General features: G+C 30.6%; 2 long non-coding RNA genes across 5 annotated transcripts in view; one reads left to right on the forward strand and one right to left on the reverse strand.

The window, feature by feature from the left end:
* Positions 1 to 14117, forward strand: part of LOC122269209 (uncharacterized) — a 29032-nt gene extending 14915 nt beyond the window's left edge. Inside the window, exon 2 of the long non-coding RNA XR_006225053.2 lies at positions 13850 to 14117. This is a non-coding gene — a long non-coding RNA (uncharacterized lncRNA). The remainder of the gene's footprint in view (positions 1 to 13849) is intronic.
* Positions 8875 to 20813, reverse strand: part of LOC107439876 (uncharacterized) — a 20091-nt gene continuing 8152 nt past the window's right edge. For 2 of the 4 annotated variants that reach the window (XR_011636187.1, XR_006225049.2), the window contains 2 exons: positions 19954 to 20107; positions 10860 to 13232 (listed from right to left, as the gene is read on the reverse strand). This is a non-coding gene — a long non-coding RNA (uncharacterized lncRNA). Of the gene's footprint in view, positions 13233 to 19953; positions 20108 to 20560; positions 20627 to 20813 lie in introns of those variants that run through there. The other 2 variants (XR_011636186.1, XR_001583574.3) reach the window with 2 other exon arrangements.

Raw genomic sequence — 20813 nt, forward strand, 5'->3', positions numbered from 1 at the left:
ACTATCATAATGATTATTAAACATCAATTCAATAATATATAAGACATGCTAACTTGATTCAATCTTGAAGTACATTTTGATTACTTCGATGGATGGTCCACATTGAAGAGTTTACTTGCTAATTGTGACTGCGTCATCGTCCTCCTCACGTTGTTGCTTCTCAGACTCATTTACACACAACTGGTTTCTGCACACACTTGACTGCTAATAGCAACACAGGAGTGACCACACACACAACCATGAACTTAATATAGCTCTCATGGCTAAAGCTCAAAACCCAGTGACTTTGATCCAGCTCTCCCGGTCTTTCACAAACACAGCAACTAGTGGTATCCGTTCATCGCATTGTATCCCTGATAAAATTCTGGTGGGGGAGTATTGTGGCGTAACTACCGATTATTGAACATAAATTCAATAGTATATGAAACATGATAACTTGATTTAATCTTGAGGCACCGTTTGATAGATGAAGGTGGGCATTGTCTAACGGTCTTTCCTTACAAACTATCGCCACCTTGGCGACTTCTACTACTGGCGAAAGCTGTATCTACCTCTTTATTAGGAAGCGAAATATCCGAGAGTTCACAAGAAGGTTGGCGACTTTTCACCTACAAAAAGTAAGTGATGAACCATTTTGGTTTTGATACACTATTAAACACTATTTCCTCAAGCAGAATCACATAGTTTCATCTAAAGGACAGGAAAAAAAATGTCAAAATTCGACATAATTAAAGGTCATTTTCTTATTAGTGGTTCGACTCTATCTTTGTTTATTTTGAGGTACATAGTTTTAAAGGCTGATGAGTCTATTGTTTTTACAATCGTGTTTTATTTGTGGTGCCCTCTGTTTGGCAGCAAAAATATACTAGAGGCTTACTCTTAAGTAAGTAACTGTTGACTTGATATGGACATGAGAGTGAGTTTACCTACTAATCCAGCGGTCGCCAATGATTTGATCCTCATGGACCATCAAGAAGAAAATATTTTATCCCACGAACCTCCACCATATATTTTTTAAAGGAAGAGAATGTTTCTTAAGTGAGGGTCAGTTTTTAGATGTCTCCCTCAAGAACAAAATTGAAGACTTTCAGCGATTTTGAAAAATTACACTTATTAAATCGATGGGCCGAGATGCATATCCATATCTAACTTGGTGAATAATAGATACGCGATACCGAAAACAAAACAAAAACATAAGCGCACAGCTGTTTGGCGATTGTCGAGAACGCTCCTTTAACGCCAATTAGAAATTTCTTTTTCCAATCCGTGGTATAGTCTGCTTATACGCGAACCGGCGTAGCCTTGTTTGTAGGACGCTGGAGAACTGGAGTTCGAATCCAGCCGGCCGAAGACTCCCTATGTAGTAAATGGTGACTCGTGCACGTTAAATCGGACAGGTCACAAACACCGCTGTGTTCCCATAACAAATCCTACCTCCAGGAGTACTGCATTGGAGTTTGATAATTCTCTGGTTCGGGTCAAACGAACGATATGTGGATGAATGTATGAATGGGTCCGTCTTATAAACGGGTTGTTGCGTATGTGTGTGGTAGAAGTCGAATTCTTGGCCATAGATGGCACCCCCTCTACCTAAATGGCAGACGACAACAACAACAACGATTAAATCAAGGTAGCAAGTTTTCAAATAGGCTTACACTGTATATCTTCAATGAAATTTTAATTTAACAAGGTGACCAAGCATGAGAAAGAAAAACGATAATGATTCATTAAAATTTACTTAATAATTATAGTGAAAGTAATAATAATCAATAATCACACAAATAATAATCAACGTCTGTGAAAAAACAGAAAATTTGACTTATGCTATCAAAACAAAAATTATAATTCGTTAACAATTCTCTCAAGTACCATCAGTGGTCTGTGGACCACCACTGCTAACTGCTGCGACTAATTAAATAAGACCTTTTATAACTTTTTATTACCGTCGTTGAACAGCCGACCCAATTTTGGGTTTACGACTTCTTATGTTCAACTTCATAGCCTTGTAATTTTGAACCCAATCCAGAAGGAACTCCTGGATCGAGTATTGGGAGACATTTGATGGAGCTAACCTGCATTTGCGTTACATGGAAAGTAAGACCACGAGAACCTCCCACGGTTAGCTTGACGGCAAGGGAACTCTAACCCATGATCCGTCTACCACTGAGGATATTTCTCGTCAGCACTGTGATCGGTGCAAGCCGGACGCGGAATTCGTATCGACTGGGATTCGAACCCGGTTCGCCTCATTGGAAGGCGAACGCTCTATACCCTGAGCCATCGCAGCTCAAAATAAGACCTTCTAAGAAATCCACACAGTTTTCAGATGCGAGATTTATTATCAAACAATGCAATGCAATAGTAAATATTGGATGTTTTAAAAATCGGCCGATGAAAACTGTGAAATCAAAAGTTGAAAAATCTCTCATGTACTTCATTTAAAAATAAGATTTAAAATCAAAATACTAAGTTTTTAAACTAATTGATAACAATTCATGAAGAGTGATTTAATCGATTAACATTCATTAACCTCCATTCTACGACAAAATCCATTGAGATTTGAAGCATAAATGAGTTTTGAAATGGATAACGTTGTAGAAATTAAGTATTTGAATAGCTGGAAAAAAAGTTTGATAACCTCATTCATTTGTTAGAAATTATTTACGTAAAAATGCATTTTCTCGACAATTTTTTAATGTTCTAAGCTATAGAACTCTTAAAGCTTTAGAGAATGTGATTATATAAGAGCTCTATTTTTAAATCGTTTTACCTTAGAAAGCGTCTTGTAACAACTTAGCGCANGGGCGGGGGGGGAGATTTATTCTAAAACTTACAATTATTTTTCAAACAACCATTTCTAAAATATTTATGAAAATTTTAGTTCATAGAATCAGAAACAAAGAAAATAAATTGCGGCTACTAAAAACATACATTCCTCAAAGGAACAAAGACGTTACTAAACAATTAGTAAAATGGCACATTTAATGGTTACGACATAAACATATGGGAAAAATTGATTATCTTTATTATACCAATAGTTTTTAAAACCATGAAAATTCTTTAATTTTAGTATTAAAAACTTTTTTCAGCCATTAAGAATAAGAACAATGGTCTAAGATATTTTAGCTGAAAACAAATCTTCTTTAAAAATGATAAGCTTTATGTTCCCCTCAAAAATCTATTTTCTCATTAATTTTAAAGCTCACAATTCAATTTATATATTTATGTTTGGTGATGTATTTTTTTATGCAATAAATACGCATTAGCATAAAAATCAATTTTAAGATAACAAAATGTGCATTTTGAATTGACTTTATTTTATTTTATAACTGTCGTTGAACAGAAGATCCAATTTTGAGTTTACAACTACAAATGTTCCAACTCCGCAGCCTTGTAATTTTGAATCCAATCCTGGATTGGTAGAAATACGCCTTCGTAGAGGACTTTTTTGATGAAACCAACCCGCATATGCGTTACATGGCAAGGGAAACCTCCCTCGGTTAGCCTGGGCAAGAACCACGAAACCTCCAGCGATTAGCCCGACGGCGAGGGGATTCCATCCCGTTATCCGTCTACCACTGGGGATATTTTATCTGAGCACTGTGGTCGGTGCGAATAGGATGAAAATTCGTATCAACCAGCCATTGCATCCAGTATTCGAGTCGGGGTCACTTCATTGGTTCGAGAGAACTCTAATTGACTTTACCATTTTTGAATTACTTTAATTTTATATAAACAAGTTAATTTAAAGGAAGCTCACAAATGAACAATACGCTATACTAAGAGGAAGCTATACCCCGGGAACAACTTTTCATGGCTAATTATGTTTCACCTCCATAGGTAATTTAAATTGTAAAGTATGGAAAAAAGTAAACCATAAAATTACAAATACTGCTCTCTTTTTTTATCATAATGCAAACTAATTATGGTAAGACAACTTTGTAATCCTGAATACGAGTAATTCAGTCATATTTTTTTCACATTTTGATATTTTGAAAAAAACATTTTCATCAAAACTTTATGGTTTGAATGAACTAACTTTTTTTCTACAATTCAAAACTACTAATGCAGATAAAACAGAATTTATCATCAATTAATGCCACATGCCAATACCAGCAAGCCTGCTTGGTAAAACCAAGAGAATTAAAGGAAGAGGGTGCGTTTCTTGTGCTTCAGTGGCTCCAAGGAAGATGGCCAAGAATACGATATCAGCCAAATACACGTCACGGCCCGTTTATATGGCGTACCCATTAATATATCCATTCATTCATCCACAGATCGTAATTTTAACCTGAACCAGAGAACGATCAATCTCCAATGCAGTACCCTCAGAAGTATGATTTATTATGGGGACATGGAAGACTTTGTGGCCCGATAGATTTAACGTGCACCCTTTACCATTTATTATCTGGGGAGTCTTCGGCCAGTGAGGATCGAACTGACGACCAACCAAGATATCCCAGTCATGAAGCATTTCTTCCTTCGTATAACGTCATCTTAAGTGGTTCTGAGGTGACATAACACTTCTTCCCATACATTTCTGCCAAAAATAAATACTGCAAACTCAGAATATCCTCAAAAGTTTTGATCAGTAAATAATTCAAATTATATGTAACCAATTTGTGTTATTCTTTCGTAATTGTTATTTTTTGAATTGCACCATACCCAACTTTATTTGATTCACGGGCAGAGATATAAAAAATTTGTCGAACATTTTAATTACAAGGACATTTCTTTTATTAGCTACCACTAGTTTTAAAAAAATTATAGATCGACAGTAAAATTTTTCGTGCGATTACTGTTTATGCAGAGCACTGACTCTACGATATCCTTACAAAAGGAAATTTAACAATGAAATAATTGTATTAACAGTTTATATTTTTTACAGTTTAAGATGTTACTGTATAATCCAGGGATTAAACAGTAAAGAAAGTAACAGGTAAGCACCTATTTTTAAAGATATAAGCATGCTATTAGCCTTTAGGGGTGCCAGCAGGGTTTTGAAAATATTTAGCATTTGATGAAAAAGGTCAGAGCAGCTGCTTTTTATTTAAAAAGCCGATCTATTTAATATCTTAAATTAACATACTTGTATATAAAATTATTTCATTAATGACCATTCAATAAAATAACTAAAATATCTAAGGATATTAATTTTACTTTCTCTTGTGAGCATTATTAAAATTAATATCCAATCATTTATTTTAATAATGCAATTGTTGCTCCATTTTTGTCTGAAATCATTCTTAACCTATTTCAACCACGTTCTAATTCGTCTTTATTGTGCTTTAAATAGATTCAGAATAATTATTTTCTAAGACTGTACTATATCTTCGATAAATTAGGCATTTTCTACAAAACTATAAATGATTTGTTTGAAAAAGTTATGATATTTTGTTTAAAAAAATTGACCGATTAATAATTATAGTTAATCTTGTATGATTCACATACTTTATGCTGCATTAAATACATTTATTTCTACTGTAGTTCTGAGTAGTTAAAAATTATTGCTCTTAACACTTCCAAGGTTAAAGTTGTTGCTTCGATGCATTTTAAAAGTGCTAAAGTAGCTGCTCCAAATTGTTCCTAACATACAATCACATCAGTGTAGCAATGAATTTTATATCACTTTCATATTATTACCGATTTTGAAAAATATTAGTTCTAATAAAAGCCAGATTTTTTTTATTATTTAGCCAGTTTAACCACACAAAAAACTGACTTTTTTGGATCTAACTAAACTCTAGCAACCCTGAGTACTAGATAAATGTATACAATGTCAGTCTCCAAAAAATTTGTCAGAAACATGTGATATTTTAACCCTAGTTTGATATTTGGATTTTCTGTTCTTTGTCGTTTTTCAGGATTCCACATAGCTCTTGGCAGACTGATAGGAACTAATAGTATCAGTGATTTAATTTATTTAAAACTTTGGGATACGATTACTATTTTATGCAACTACTTGTGAAAAACTTAACTCATTTATGTACTTACTATACAACAGCTAATATTTTTGGAATTACTCTTATAACACTAATAGAGGTGAGCTTATGCAAGGATTTTTAAATTTTTCACGCAGAAGTTTTAAAAGCCTAATACCCAAGAATAAAAGAAAAAAAAAAAAAAATTTTTTTGATAGTTAAAAATATAAGAAATAAAAAAATATTAAAAACATTCATTCAAAATGGTTTGGAAAAAACAGGCGAACTGTACAAAAAAGTTTTAACAGTATACAATAATGTAATATTTTTTAGTTAAAAACAATAAAAGACAATCTTAATTGCAAAATTATTTTATTAATAATTGAAATTATTTACAATTTGAAATGAAACTTACCAGAAACTAGTTATAGAGGATGATCCCGAATTCATGGTATAAACTTTAATGGTAGGTACAGGACATTGTAATAATAATTTATTGTACATTTAATGTATGGACGCTAGTGACGCGATAAGGCACAAACACAAAAGATAAGAGACAAAAGAAAAGACAAAGTGTTTATTGAAAGCGTCGTTGACAAGTGTAATGTTTACAATAACTGTTCTAAATTGCGTCCACCAGTAGCGATACATGCTTGACGGCGTCGGTGGAGCGATTGGTGTACACGTTCAAAGATGCCAGGTATTTCAAGAGCAGCAGCTTTGAATATTCAAGCAACGAGATCCTCATCTGAGTAAAGTGGAGTCCCATAAACAAAATTTTTCAGATGTCCCCAGAAAAAAGAAATCAGGCTCTATAAATCGGGATATCAAGGTGGCCAAGGGAATGGTCCACCCAACGCCTCCTAGAAGAAGGAAGGCCTCAGCACGGATCAATTTAGTAGTCCGATCTAACGAAGTTAACTGCGCAGTAGATGAAAAATAAGAAAGATGTCATTTCGTTAGGAGTATTAAGCTGCGCAATGGTTGAAAATACGAAATATGTAATTACGTTTGGACTACTAAAGGATATTTGTGGTAACCCGTGCTGAGGCCTGCTCTTATCTAGGAGGTGATGGTCCACCACGCCCAATAAATCGCTCCCTCCCCAAAACTGGCAATCAGGTAAGTGTGCACACCAGTGCTGAAGTAGGCTGGAGCCCCATCATGCTGAAACCACGTATTGTTATGAATGACGATCAGAACATCCTACAGTAATTCTGGTAACATCCGTTCCAGAGAAATAAGTTAACATTTGCCATTAAACTTTTTGATTGCCATAGGCCGATCAAAAAGTCATTGACAGTACCAGCCGACTGATTCACACAGAATCGCTGTTGATACGCTTATAGTCGCGTTAGATGTACATTCTCGGTTGAAGGCTCATGGGAATTGCGCGCATTAAAGATACCCTCACGTGGAAACGTCCCTCAGCTGTAAAGCGCACATTGCTGTACTACCCACTGGCAGAAGCTCAGGTGGAGAGGATAGTCCGCCAGATTCAAAACTTGTACTTGAAAATGAAAGGGGTGTAAGGGATTTTCATTTAACACTCTACAAACGGTCTGATGATTCACACCTATGTGATGAGCAATAGCTCTTATACTTGGCACAGTTCTATCAGCCACAACATTCAAGATGCTTTCTTCCAGGCTTGACTGCGTACAGCTCTTCGTCGACCAGCTTCATGTCTGGCGACTTGGAACGAACTTGTTTCACGAAGTACACGATCTTAGTGATAATTTTAGTTTAGTTCTTGTAAAGATAACATTTGTGCTGGTAGTGGATGATATTTCGCAGGTATTTCTGAATTTATAAATATGTCTACTGCTAAATTATTTTCACAATTTAAAATCTTAGTTAATAATTAGACACAAGCTTTAAGTTAAGTGAAAATGTCAGTCTTTTCTCTCAAGTTCTCAATATTTGTCAGTCTTTTACTTTTAACATCTGTACAGTGAGCTGAAAGAGGGGAAAAAAACGGACTACCCTGAATAACTTTTGATCTAATGATAGGATCTTCACATTCTAGGACTCATTCTCAATGGTTCGAGGGGGTGACCTCAAGTATGCTAATTAGATCAGACTAAATTTATGTAACGAAATTTTAAAAAAACTTAATTTCTCTGAATAAACATACCTTTTTTTTCAACAGACTTGGATTTCTGGCCTCCAAAATATAAAGAGTAGCTGCAATCTGGGAAATTTGGTCAGGAAAGCAATCCAAAGTTTGGAACCCTTAACGATAAATTATTTTTTGCAGAGTTTTCCAAATCACTAGAACTTTTTAAGCCAATTGAAAAAATTTTACACACAATAATAAAATTTGTTTATCCAAAGATAATTCCATGCAAAAAATAAAATATTTCAGCAAATATTTATTTTATTTTTTTTATTAAATGGTCAAAAAAAATTTATATGCAACTTTAACTTAATTTTTGCTGAAAAATGCAACTTTAAAGAATACTTATATTTAAAATAGCAGGGTCCATTTCTCAGGACATATTCAACAGATTTTGCTCAAATTTTGTATTTTTCCATGTAAAATTACATACATTAAAATGGTGTAAGAAATGTATACCTTAAAATTCAAACTTTTTACAACTATTAAATAAAATAATAATTATCTACTAAAAGTTATTTTTTACATGAAATGATCTTTGGATAAACGAATTTTATAATTGAGGGCAAAAAATTTTTAATTCACTTAAAAAGTTCTCAAGATATAGAGAAATAGACAAAAAGTAAATGTATCATTAAGGGGTCTAAACTTTGAACCACTTTCCTGATCAAACTATAGGGACCATATTTGACAGATTATCGTTACCTCCTATATTTTGGACATTTATTCAGAGAAAGTACATTTTTGTGTCAGATTTCATAACTTAAAATATCGTCCTAGAAAGTAAGATCCTGCAAAAGACAGACATGTGATTGCTAGAAAAAATTATCTCAATTTTTTTTTGCAATGTTTGGTTTTATTTTGTTTCATAGCATTTCACATAACATTTAAAGAGAAAAATTTGTATTTAATAATTTTTCCCATCAACACATAAAATATACATACATATAAGCATTAAAAAAATTACATATTCCTCATTTAACATTACATCATCACATAATTTTTTGAAAAACTGAAATCCACTGCAATAACTGAAAAAAGATTGATGATGTTTATTTAGACTATATTATATAATTTACACTATTAGTTATTATTAGACATTTATTTACAGCTAAATCACAGAAATGGTACACTTTAAAAAGGGTAAATTAAATGTAAGTTTCGAGATTCCAGTGTTGTAAGAAATATGCAAAAACCAGAAGCGATAACTGCCAAAACAATTCATTGAAAAACTCATAGAATAAACCTGTCAAATAGAAATATTCAAATTCAGGACTTAAATTTTCCGTATCATAATAATGAGATTTTTAAAAAAAAATCACGTGAAAACTCAACAGCAATAACTGAAAAAAAAAAAGGATCGAAAGCTGCATGGAGTTTGGGCAAATCTAGTGCTGCGTCAGAATGTGATTACTCAAATCTGTGATCCGAATTTCTCGTTTTTAAATATCATATGAAAATATCGGGATTTAAAAATTCATGTGGATATCAGCAACAAAAAAAACGATGGAAAAAACAGGTGTATCATTCTGTTATAAGCTACTAATAAATGCCAGAATTGAATTCTGCATGTCGTAATAATGCACAGTTATGCAGAGATGTTTTAAAAAAACAGAGAAAATTCATAGCAATAATAAACGATCAAATCACCACATAGATCAGGGCCGCCTCTACCACTCCTTCTTTCGAGGCAGTCCTGCATGGATTTACACAAATCGAATGCATCACAAATTTATTACTGAAATGCGTGATTTAAATTTTGTGTGTCATACTAATATCGGAATTTAACCATGAGAAAATCAAATGCAAAGGGAAAGAAAAATAGATCGAAACACTAATTTACACTAGTATGGCGCATTGACACGAGGGATTCAAATTTTACATATCGTAAGATCATATTAAAAATTAACTGTATCTAATTGTACCCAAATAAGAAAAGGGCCATATATATTACATTGATTAAATAATTCTACTTTTACAAAAATTCTATAATTAATACATAAGTTTAAAAGAAAAAACAATTTTTTTGAGCGAGCAATCTTTTACACATTTGCCAATTTGGAATTACTTTTTAAATTATCAGTGAGTTTTCATTTGCCTCATTAGTTCATTAATTCTAGCTGCACTTATAGTGGAATTATTTTCTTGCTCTTTTATATTAGCTCAAAGGCTATCCAAAGTTGTATTTTCTATTACACATTAGTATGAAAAAAAAAATAGTTATTGCACTGAATGGGAACTTAGAAAGAAAAAGAGAGTGTTGATAAAGGCAGTATATATATTTTTGTAATGAAATTTAAATTAGCAGAACTGTACAAATCAATGGACTTGAGGTTCGGGAATTTGTGGAAGAATCCCATGCCTGGTTATATTTGTAATGTACCCGGTTAACCTGACCCCGAAATCTGAACCTTTGCATCATAACATATAGTGCTAACACGCTACCCTACATTAATGGAAGAGACACTTTCAGCATTTGACTTTTTTTTTAAATTTCGCAAGAAATACTCATTGATAAGTATGAGAAATTGCATGAGTACATTGACTATAAGTTTTAAAACAAGGCTACAAACAAAAATAAATTTTTGTGAACACCCTATGCCAGAAAATATAGTAATAAGCTTGTAACTAATATTGCTTACTTTGGTTACTATTTGCAATTGCACACAATTTTGCAAAACTAGCTCAAACATTTAAAATGATATAAACTTTTTTTTTGTTTTGCTATAACTTTAAAAACTCTAGACAAAATTTTTGGAACAACTTTCCATTATATATATTCATAACATTATTATTGCATGATNTCTAATTAGATTTTCAAACAAAAGAAGGAGGCATAGGACTCATCTCATATAGCCTCAAACTTCCAGTAAATATTAAAATTCTATCTTGAATAGTTTTTTCACAAAATAGATGTTTGCTTTTTTTGATCAAGAATTACCCCGGGTCACCCTAGGTCTTTCATAGTATGCATAAGCGGAAAAAAAAATTTCATAATTTTGTTGAAACTAATGAAAAAGTCTGATTTGAATAACGTGAAAATTTAAAAAGTTTCTAGCAATTTTCTTAGTTTTGTACTTTTTCTTAAAAAAAATCTCTAAATGATAAGGGTTTTCCAATAAAGTTAATAACAATGATAACAGCTTTCAATATCATCCATACACCAAAATATAATGGTATATGGGGAAAAAACATGTAAAAGAAAACATTGTTATGAGGGGATGATCACCCACTATCAGATGTCATTTTTAATTTTTCAAAATAAAATTTGTGAAAAACCCCTTTTTAAAAAAAAGAACAAAAACTACTTAGAAAATTGCTAAAAACTCTATAAATTTTCAAGATATTCAAATCGGACATTTTCACTGAATAATTATGAAGGAAAAAAAAATTTTGTTTTCCACGTATGCAAACTATAATAAAACTACTTTAAATGTTATGATAATTTTTAAATAATTTTGTTGTCAATTGCAAACTTTTCCAAAAGATTTGTTGATTATTTTTGTATAAGTTATAGTTATTTAAAAACATTTATAAAATTTAAGTTAGAGCAAATAACATAAGACAACAAAATTTGTTTTTTTAAAAATGTTCACAACTCCATAAATATTTAAGCTAAGCAATCGATACAAGTTTAATAGTATATTTTCTGGCACAGGTTGCTTGAAAATGCTTGCTCAAGTTCTTAATTTATTACCAGTCCCTTAAAACTATGAAATTGATTAATAAGTAATCATATGATCTAAACACCTCTAAAGTTTTAAAATGATTCTCTCAGTATTTCTTAAAAATTTAAGAAAATGTCACTAAGTGAAAGTGTCTCTTCCATTTTCGAAGGGTTGTGCATACTTAGTGTTTAAAAGATTAGTTGTTAGAATATGGGTTTCACACCAAAAAAGAGCATTTTGTGATTTGTTTAATCTCTTAAACTTGAATTCTGAGCTATGTCCAAAATAATAAGCTCACTGATTATGGCCAAAGCAATTATTTTTCAACATATTTAGACAGTATTGATTGAAAAATTACTTGAAGAGCAAGTAAACAATTATATCTTCAAAAAAGTAAATAGTCAGTTGTATAAAATCTAAATTATGTTAGAACATAGAGTGGAAAATGTAAAAATAGGAAGAACCACATGAATTTACATCTAAATATTGAGTTGCTAAAGTAATTACAAGCTCAAATACAAAGCAGGGAAAAAAATTTACACACACATAAAAGTAGTTTAAAAAAATCTAGAACAGTAGATTTTCATTGTAATAAAAGTAAAAGTTTAATATTGCTAAAGTTAATCCCTTTTTAGACTGTTTACATCCTATGGATGATATGGGGGAAAGCTTCAATTTGGAAAAATAGTTTCAAAACATTTAAAAAATAATAATAATAAATTGGTCACATATTGACTTTAATGAAAGTAAATCTAAAAGCCAATTATTTTTTTTAGAATACAATGATTTTAGTATTAAAAAGTTGTCTTAAAAATTTAGGAGTTAAATGGAAATGTACATATAATTTTGCTTACCTCAGAAAAAATATCAATTTTGCACAAAAAAAAAAAAAAATCTATGATTAGTTTGACAAATAATAAATTTTTCGCTTATTCAACTTCTTTAAGCTTTGAATTAATAATATTTTTAAAAACGATAAAAGTAAAAAGCTACTTTTAAAATGAAGTTTTAAATTTACTTATTTCAAATCCAGAGATGCTAAGGGTTAAATTAATTTTAACATGATTCAATAGTTTTATGAAAAATATTGAACAAGTTTGTTTCAGTTTTTCTACTGACCAAGATATATTTAAACACACTATATGCAAGTCATAAAGTTAAATAGTAGTTTTATGTGCAGAAAGTAACATATATTTAATAAAAAAGGAAGTACCAAAGAGATAAACATAACATAACGTAAAAAAGAGAAAATTTCGAAAATTATACTTAACATGAAGAAAATTTTAAGACTAATACCTTGCAGGTTTAAGAAATCTTAAAATTTCTTAAACCTGCTAGTGGAAACAAGGCAAGAGTGTCTTAAACAAAGTTAATTAGTTTAACAAACCACTGTATTCCTAAAGCTCATTGACCAACTGGTTTTACAGTGCATTCGCAGATTTTTTCTTCCTTTCCATTCAGATTTCATAGACAGTACAATGATGAAAAGATTACTCTTCCTGCTACTTTTAATTAATGCTTAACCTACAAAAAAAAAGTAATCGACCTTAACATATAGCACAGGACAATGAACATTTAATTTTAATCAAAAATATGTATTAATATTGATACATTATTTTTTATCTATATTGATATATTATTTTTTATTTGCAGAAAAAATTCAGAATTCAAAATATAGAATGAAGTCCAAAGAGATCGTGGGGGTTAAGGCTCCACTATTTCATGACTAATGGAATGAACAGGGTTCCCACTCAATTTCAGAAAAAAAAATTCCTTTACTTTTCCAAGCATATTGGGTAAATTTCAATTGAAATCCAAACCATATTTTATGTATACCATGCAATTTTTCATCAGAATTTCTTATTTGAAATGTCAAATTTTAAATCTTGTGAGCAATAACATATTTAAAGAATGAAAACATGGAAACGTTTCTTTAAAAAGTGCAATTTTATAAAATGATTATAATAGATAATTTATTTAACTTTAAATCTCGATTACTGTTACTAACAATTCAAAGACTGGTTGTTTTACAGGTATAATATACGATTTTCTAGGTTTTTTGTAAAAAAATTGCTATCTTCCCTGACTATTCTCTGGTTTTTAAAGTTAAAATAAAATGTCAGGTTTTCTCTGATCCGTAGGAGCCTTGTATGAAAGTGGCAATATGGTCAGTATTGCTCACAGACCGCTTTACTTCCGAGACAAGCTGCTGCTACCCAGCGATCTGAAGCTGGATGAGTTTCAAGTGATAATGGAGAATCAAATCCCAGTGACAAATCTGTGCCTTAACCACTGAGCCATCATGTTTATGCCACTAACGTAAACTTTAAAACCTGATGAGTAAGCAGCAATGTACATAGCTTAAAAAAAGTAAACTGTTGCAATAAAAACAAATTAGTTTTGAAAAAAGTTTAAAAGCTACACGTTACAAAAAATTCCATCCAATATTCCAATAGCGGTTCCAATAATTTAATATTTGTTTTTGCAATGTGACATGAATCCCGAAACCTGAACTTACCAGAGAAGAAAGATTAACATAAATAAACACTTTGGATGATAAATTTCGGAGCTTGACTATTAAATTTTCAGTAACTTTGTGTGTTATATAATGTACAGTAGTGCTCGAAGGAAAAAACACTCTGAATAATTTTTAATCTAATGAGTGGATTTTCTCCTACTAAGACTTTATCTAAAAGGTACAGACTATCAAAACATGTGAGGGCCCATCCTAACTAAAGCAGACATTATATTAAGTTTCAAAATCAGACACAAAAACCCACTTTCTCTGATTGATTTGAATGTCTGACTCTCAAATTATAGGGAGTAGCTGCAGTCTGGAATATATGGCTCCAATCATTTAGGCATGAGAGCAGTCAACCCTTTTAATGCAAAAGCTATGAAATTCGTTTATCCAAAGATAACTTTCGTGTCAAAAATAATTGATAATTATTTTTCATTAATTTATTTAACAGTCTTTAAAGTTTAATTTTTTGCTTCATTTTAAAGAATACAAGATATGGATGAATAGTTCGTGAGTGATAAAATATTATTTTTAAGTCTTCTTCCTAAATTTGATTTCTTGACCTCATAGGCAACAAAATTATTTTTTTTTCCATTATATTAGACTGTTTTGACATCATTGGGAAGAAGTAGCTAAGGAATTTTTGATTTGACTACAGATTGGCTTAGAAGATTATACAACTAAAACACAAAATAATGGGAAATTTTGTTACAAGTTAATTAAAACCATGATAATTTTTGTTGCAATGCTAAGAGAACTGAGGAATTGAATGATGACAACAAGTTAAATTAATATGAAGTTGCCTGTTATTTATCATGCAAATAAAAAATACACAAGACAAAAATATAATGGAATTTGAATTAGAAAAACTGATAGCAGTGTCATACGTCTTACATAAAATAAGGTATCAACACAATATTGCAAATATTTTCAACATTGCAAATATTTTCAACATAACATCAATTAAACTAAAAAAGGAATTCATTAAGAAATATTTACTAGTTACACTGTCATGAGATTGAAATACTGAAATTCATGTTTCATACTAGAAAATCAAACATTCCTACAGTCAATTTTATTTTAATAAGTATTCGAATCATTAATAATCCAGTATAATTCACCTAGAAATGGTTTTAAGAGCAAAACTGTCTTTGGCATAAGGATTTTCTACAGTGCTGAGAGCACTAATACTTGAAATAATCATTTCTGGCAAAATAAAAATTATTTGGCCCCTAAATAATTCATTTCCTGATAATATTAATTAGATTTTAGCTTTTGACTTCCTGGACATTTTTGGACTTATGGAATTGGTCTAATTGGGATAGACCTCTTGGGGATTAGAAACAACAACAACAGATTTTTGTAATAAAAAGTATTTATTAACCCTTGAAGTACTAAAACTAAATGGGGTCATGTTGACCTCATTTTAAGTTTTGACCCATAAGTATCAGCATTATACATGAGTATGACCATTAAGTTGACCCATAAGTATCAGCAGCATTAAAGCTAGGAAACAGGGGAGGGGGATACAAAACAACTGTAATACTAATGAAATTCATAAGAACAGGCAAAATGCTATTTCCATAATATTAAAAAGATTTAAAGTAACAGAAAACAAGTTAAAAAAATTACAAATGCTTTCAACACACCGTTCACAATCAAAGTACAAAATAATAAATTAGTTTTTAAGTTTTCTCAAAAACTTCCTGCATTTGTAGCACTTATAAAAAAAATTTAGGACACAGAGCACATCTATTTCGTTTACATTTTGCTGAAAGTCCTGACTTTAGCGTGGATTTAGGCAAATTAAACTGGAAACTTACTACTACAAATTATGAAAGAGACTTTCATAGAATTCCTAGAAAACAGTTCTACATTTTTTCAAACTTAAAAAAAAAAAAGGCAAAAAATCTACCTTGAGTGAAATTGAAAATATTTAAGTACTCCAAAAGATAAATGATTTTTAAACATTAAAAATTTCAGGTAACTTCCCTACACACACAATTGAAAAAAACTACTGAAGAAATATAAATTATTTTTACTGCACTTAAGACTCTACCAAAAAATAAAAGATTGAGGAAACAACAAAATTACAAGGAAATTTCTAAACATTATGCACTTCAATTACTCAGTTACTTTTAAAAATGCAGAGATGCCAACTTGCTCCGGACAGCAGATATATATTTTAAAGTGGTATTTTATCAATTGTGATTCTTGGTTTAATAAATTCAATTTAGTGGATTTTTATCCACCACTATTTCTAAATAATTCGAAGGCTTACATAATTCACCACTTTATAGTATTAATGTCATGCTATACCTTCTTAAAAGCAAGTAAAAATAGTCAAATATTTGTAAAATTTACTAAGTAGTTATTTACCGTTCTTTTAATTATTTTGGCNCCACCACTATTTCTAAATAATTCGTAGGCTTACATAATTCACCACTTTATAGTATTAATGTCATGCTATACCTTCTTAAAAGCAAGTAAAAACAGTCAAATATTTGTAAAATTTACTAAGTTATTTACCGTTCTTTTAATTATTTTGGCCTGTCCGGAGCAGTTGGCATCTCTGAAAATGTATGTCCGTAAGTATTATTTTCAAAAATGTTGATCCATTCATTTAAGGTTTGATTCAGAAAAATAATAACATTTAAATTAATAGCAGATTGCATATAAAATTAATAATGTAAATACTTCATTTGCTTCATAAATTATAAAGGTGGAAAAAGTCAGTGTATTTTGAGCACTCAAAAATAGTCTCCAATTCTCAAGACTCACCATGAATAAAACAAACAAAACAGATTTGAAGAAGAAAGCAAAAAGCCGCCCATGTAAAAATAGAAAATGAAACAAACCATGAGAATGTGCAGTAACCAAAAGCAAATAAGGGTAGGTTTTATTTTAAGACACTCAGGGGTAGTTGAATGGAACTTGTGTCTTTTAAAACAGAAATCGGCATTCATATGAATGAAACAAAATTCCATGTCATCAAAATGAGCTGTTGTGACAAGGGTGGAAAGAATTTCAGCAGTATCGGAATTAAATTTATGCCCAAGGTCCTAACAATGTCCAGTAATAGATAATATTATATCATTATAACCGTCGTTAAACAGCCGACCCAATTTTGGGTTTATGACTACTAATGTTCCACTCCGTAGCCTTGTAATTTTGAACCAATCCAGAAGACAAGGAAACTCCTGGATCAGTATCCTGGTATGATCCAGGAGATTCGGCAGATTTAATGTGCATCAGTCACAATTTACTATTCGAGGAGTCTTAGACCGGCAGGGATTGAACCCACAACCTCTTGGACATGGGCTCAGAGCCCTAACAACCAGGCTATCCCGGCCTAATAAATAGAATTCTTAATAACAGGCACATACCTATCAGCTTCCCTTAATGTGAGTTTTAAAACTTGTTCAATTTGTCTGATGTAGTGTGTTGTCAAAGTATGTGGTGAATGCTCCAACAATTTTAAATACTGATCAAATTAAATTCAAAAATTAAATTTTATGGATAAACCTGAAATAATATTAAATCCAAAATGGGACAGAATATTTAAAATTTTACAGCAAATGGAAGAGGAAAACAATAAAATAAAAAATTCACTTTGAGGATTGATAGAGGAACATTTGGGTCTGGTAAGTTTAGCAAGGGATGAATCAAGTTACCAAAGGTCAAAAACTAATGGGCTGAAGAAGCTATATTCAGAATTGAAAGAAAAAAAGATCAGGACAAGAGTTAAGTGTGTGGAAAACAAAAGTTTCAAATACAGAAATTTTCTGGCAGTTAGAATTAATGATCAGAATGATAATGAAGCAAATGCAGTTTTTACCCTATCAAACTGATTTGTACAGCTTAAAGAGTTTGTTTTGGATTTCAAATCAAATTTTTTAAAATAAAATACTGTCAAATTTAAATCAAAATAATTATGCATAAAATCTAAATAAATTTTACCTAAGACCTTAGTAATATTAATAATGATAATTGAAGTGAAAACAGGACCATGAGCAAAATTACGATTATAAAAAATTCTCAATTTTTAACTGGAAAAGATTATGGATATCATTTCATTCAATTATAAAAAGCATATTGTTTGGACATTTGGATAAAACAATTAACTCAACACATTTAAAGTACAACAACATAGGAATTCAATAGGAATACAACAAATTAAGATAACAGACAGCACTGCCACCACAATATAGAAAACCCCAACTCCGAAGAATAAGTTTTGTAGGAAATAAGAATAGCAAATTTCTTTTTCTGCATCAAATTAGGGTTAGGGTAACAAAGCAGAGTAGAGAGGGAAGGGGCTTATGGCCCTAGTCATATAACAAAGGACATCTAATTGACAACAATGGAGCAACTAAAGTTTAAATCTATTACTAATTTTATAATGAAATTAAAAAAATTTTAACTGGTAAATATTTAACTGAAGCAAAACATTTTATGAAAAATGTAAATTTCAAACAAATTTTACAATAAAGTTTTAAAATTAATAATTTTTTTTTTAACTGTAAGAAAAAATTTAAAAAATTTCATTTTTGCTTTCTGCTTACATTACACAAAAAGAAATTTAAAATAATGTAGAATAAGATTTTTCTCTAATTAAAAAAAATTAAATTTGCGGTTTTTGCAGTGTATTAATCTCATTTCTCTTTCCAGGAGAAGATGAACTCTCTTTCCAGGAATGGCAAATTTCTTCCACAGTAGAAAAACTTCCCACCAGAAAAAATAAATACGTTTCTTCCAACCAAAGCAAAAGGAATGAATGACTTTTTTTATTCAAAGAAAAATATCAAGTATTGAAATGATTTTTTAAATAGTTTATAACTGCAATTTAAATAATGGAGATGATATCAAAGAAAATAAATTGTATCATTTCTAAATAAGCAACAGAAAATTAATAGAACATAATTATAACATCAGTAGTTTCTTTCAATATTTTACATAAATGAGTATAATGAAACCTAAAATCAATGAACTTAACACAACAGACACTTATCATGATCACAATCCCCTCTGCAGAGGATCAAAATTGTGATGGCATGTCTTCGGATCATCCTCAGGGATGTTTCCCAGACCGTCGCCAAAGCCCATTGTGCAGCTCTAGTGCGACGTAAATGAACAACTACAAATCACTTATAGAACTAACAACTAAAAATGATCTATTTTTTATACTTAATTACTATTTAAAAATCAAACAATAAATTTTATAAATTCTATGTAAAACTAAAAATAAAAAAATGAAAAAAAAATTTCTTTTTTTTAAATTTACACATCAAGGTTAAGGGGTCAATTACTGTGAAAGCTTAAAACCTCATATTACAGTTTAGGGATCAACAGCTGTTGAAAATTATTGATCCTGAAAATGCCATCAAGTTGATTTCTTAAAATCAATGGGACAAAATTAAGACTTCTTAACAATGTGGATTAGTTTTAGGAAAAAGAATTAGATATATAAAGTATTAAGTACTAACGTGTCCTACATTAATAAGACAAAACTAGGTTATTTAAGTACTTTAAATATATAAAATAGACAACACCAAAACTACTTTAGATAATTAGGGTAGCTAGAAAATGAATAACTTCAATAGCTACATATTTTTCCTCCATTTTTAATTAATATAATTAGCTGAATAATACATTCATCATATCTGAGAATATCCTAAAAATGTTACACTGTTAAAAGTAAATGCAAACAAACTTTTTACTCACTGGTAAAAATCAGGGCTAAAGAAAAAGAGAGAGAAAGGCTGGTTCATTCCTCTCTTAGAGCTAAAGCTACGATTTCCCTCCTCTTGACGTCATGCCACACACAGATCTCAGAGACCGCAAGTAAAGATATTATGAAAACTTCACATCATTCTCTCTGTAAAAATAAGTTTGACACTTTTTTGATATTAGCTTTCAAACTTTACACTATTAACACACTATAAAAAAATACCATTTTAAACTAAGAAAAATATTTCAATAGTTGTCGTAAATGACACTATAAATAATTTATTTTTAACTTTTATTACTTAAAAAAATAAAGCATATATTAACATTTTTTAGCTGCATATTGTTCAATTACAATAATTTGTAAAGTTTTGTTAAATTTAGAATCCTGATTTTTAAATATGCTGTTAATGGCAGTTTGTTTATACTTAATCATTAGGAAACAACAGCCTTAAGTGCTAATCACTAAAACAAAATAATAATTTAGATTCATAATAATAGTAGAAATTTTACAATTGTTTATAAATATTTCCTTAAGAGAATATAATTTAAAAGAAATCTTAAATATTTAGAATAACTACATTAAAAAATATGGGGTACTTACGTATTAACTAAACCAGGCCAAAATTCGCATAAATCACCAAATTTGGCGACCCTACTTACGGCAACCCTACGTGTTATACGTGGTTTTGAAAGAATATGAAGTACCAGGACCAGAGGTTATTGATGGAATCAGCAAATCGAGGTTGTTGTAAGCAGTCTGACTGATGCGTTGCCTTGTTTTTGTTCGTTTGATTTTGGCAACTTTTTATTATATAATTTATAGAAAATATATCAATAGAAGTGTTCTTTTTTTT

This window comes from Parasteatoda tepidariorum, chromosome 2, assembly GCF_043381705.1.
Source record: "Parasteatoda tepidariorum isolate YZ-2023 chromosome 2, CAS_Ptep_4.0, whole genome shotgun sequence".
NCBI lineage: Eukaryota > Metazoa > Arthropoda > Arachnida > Araneae > Theridiidae > Parasteatoda > Parasteatoda tepidariorum.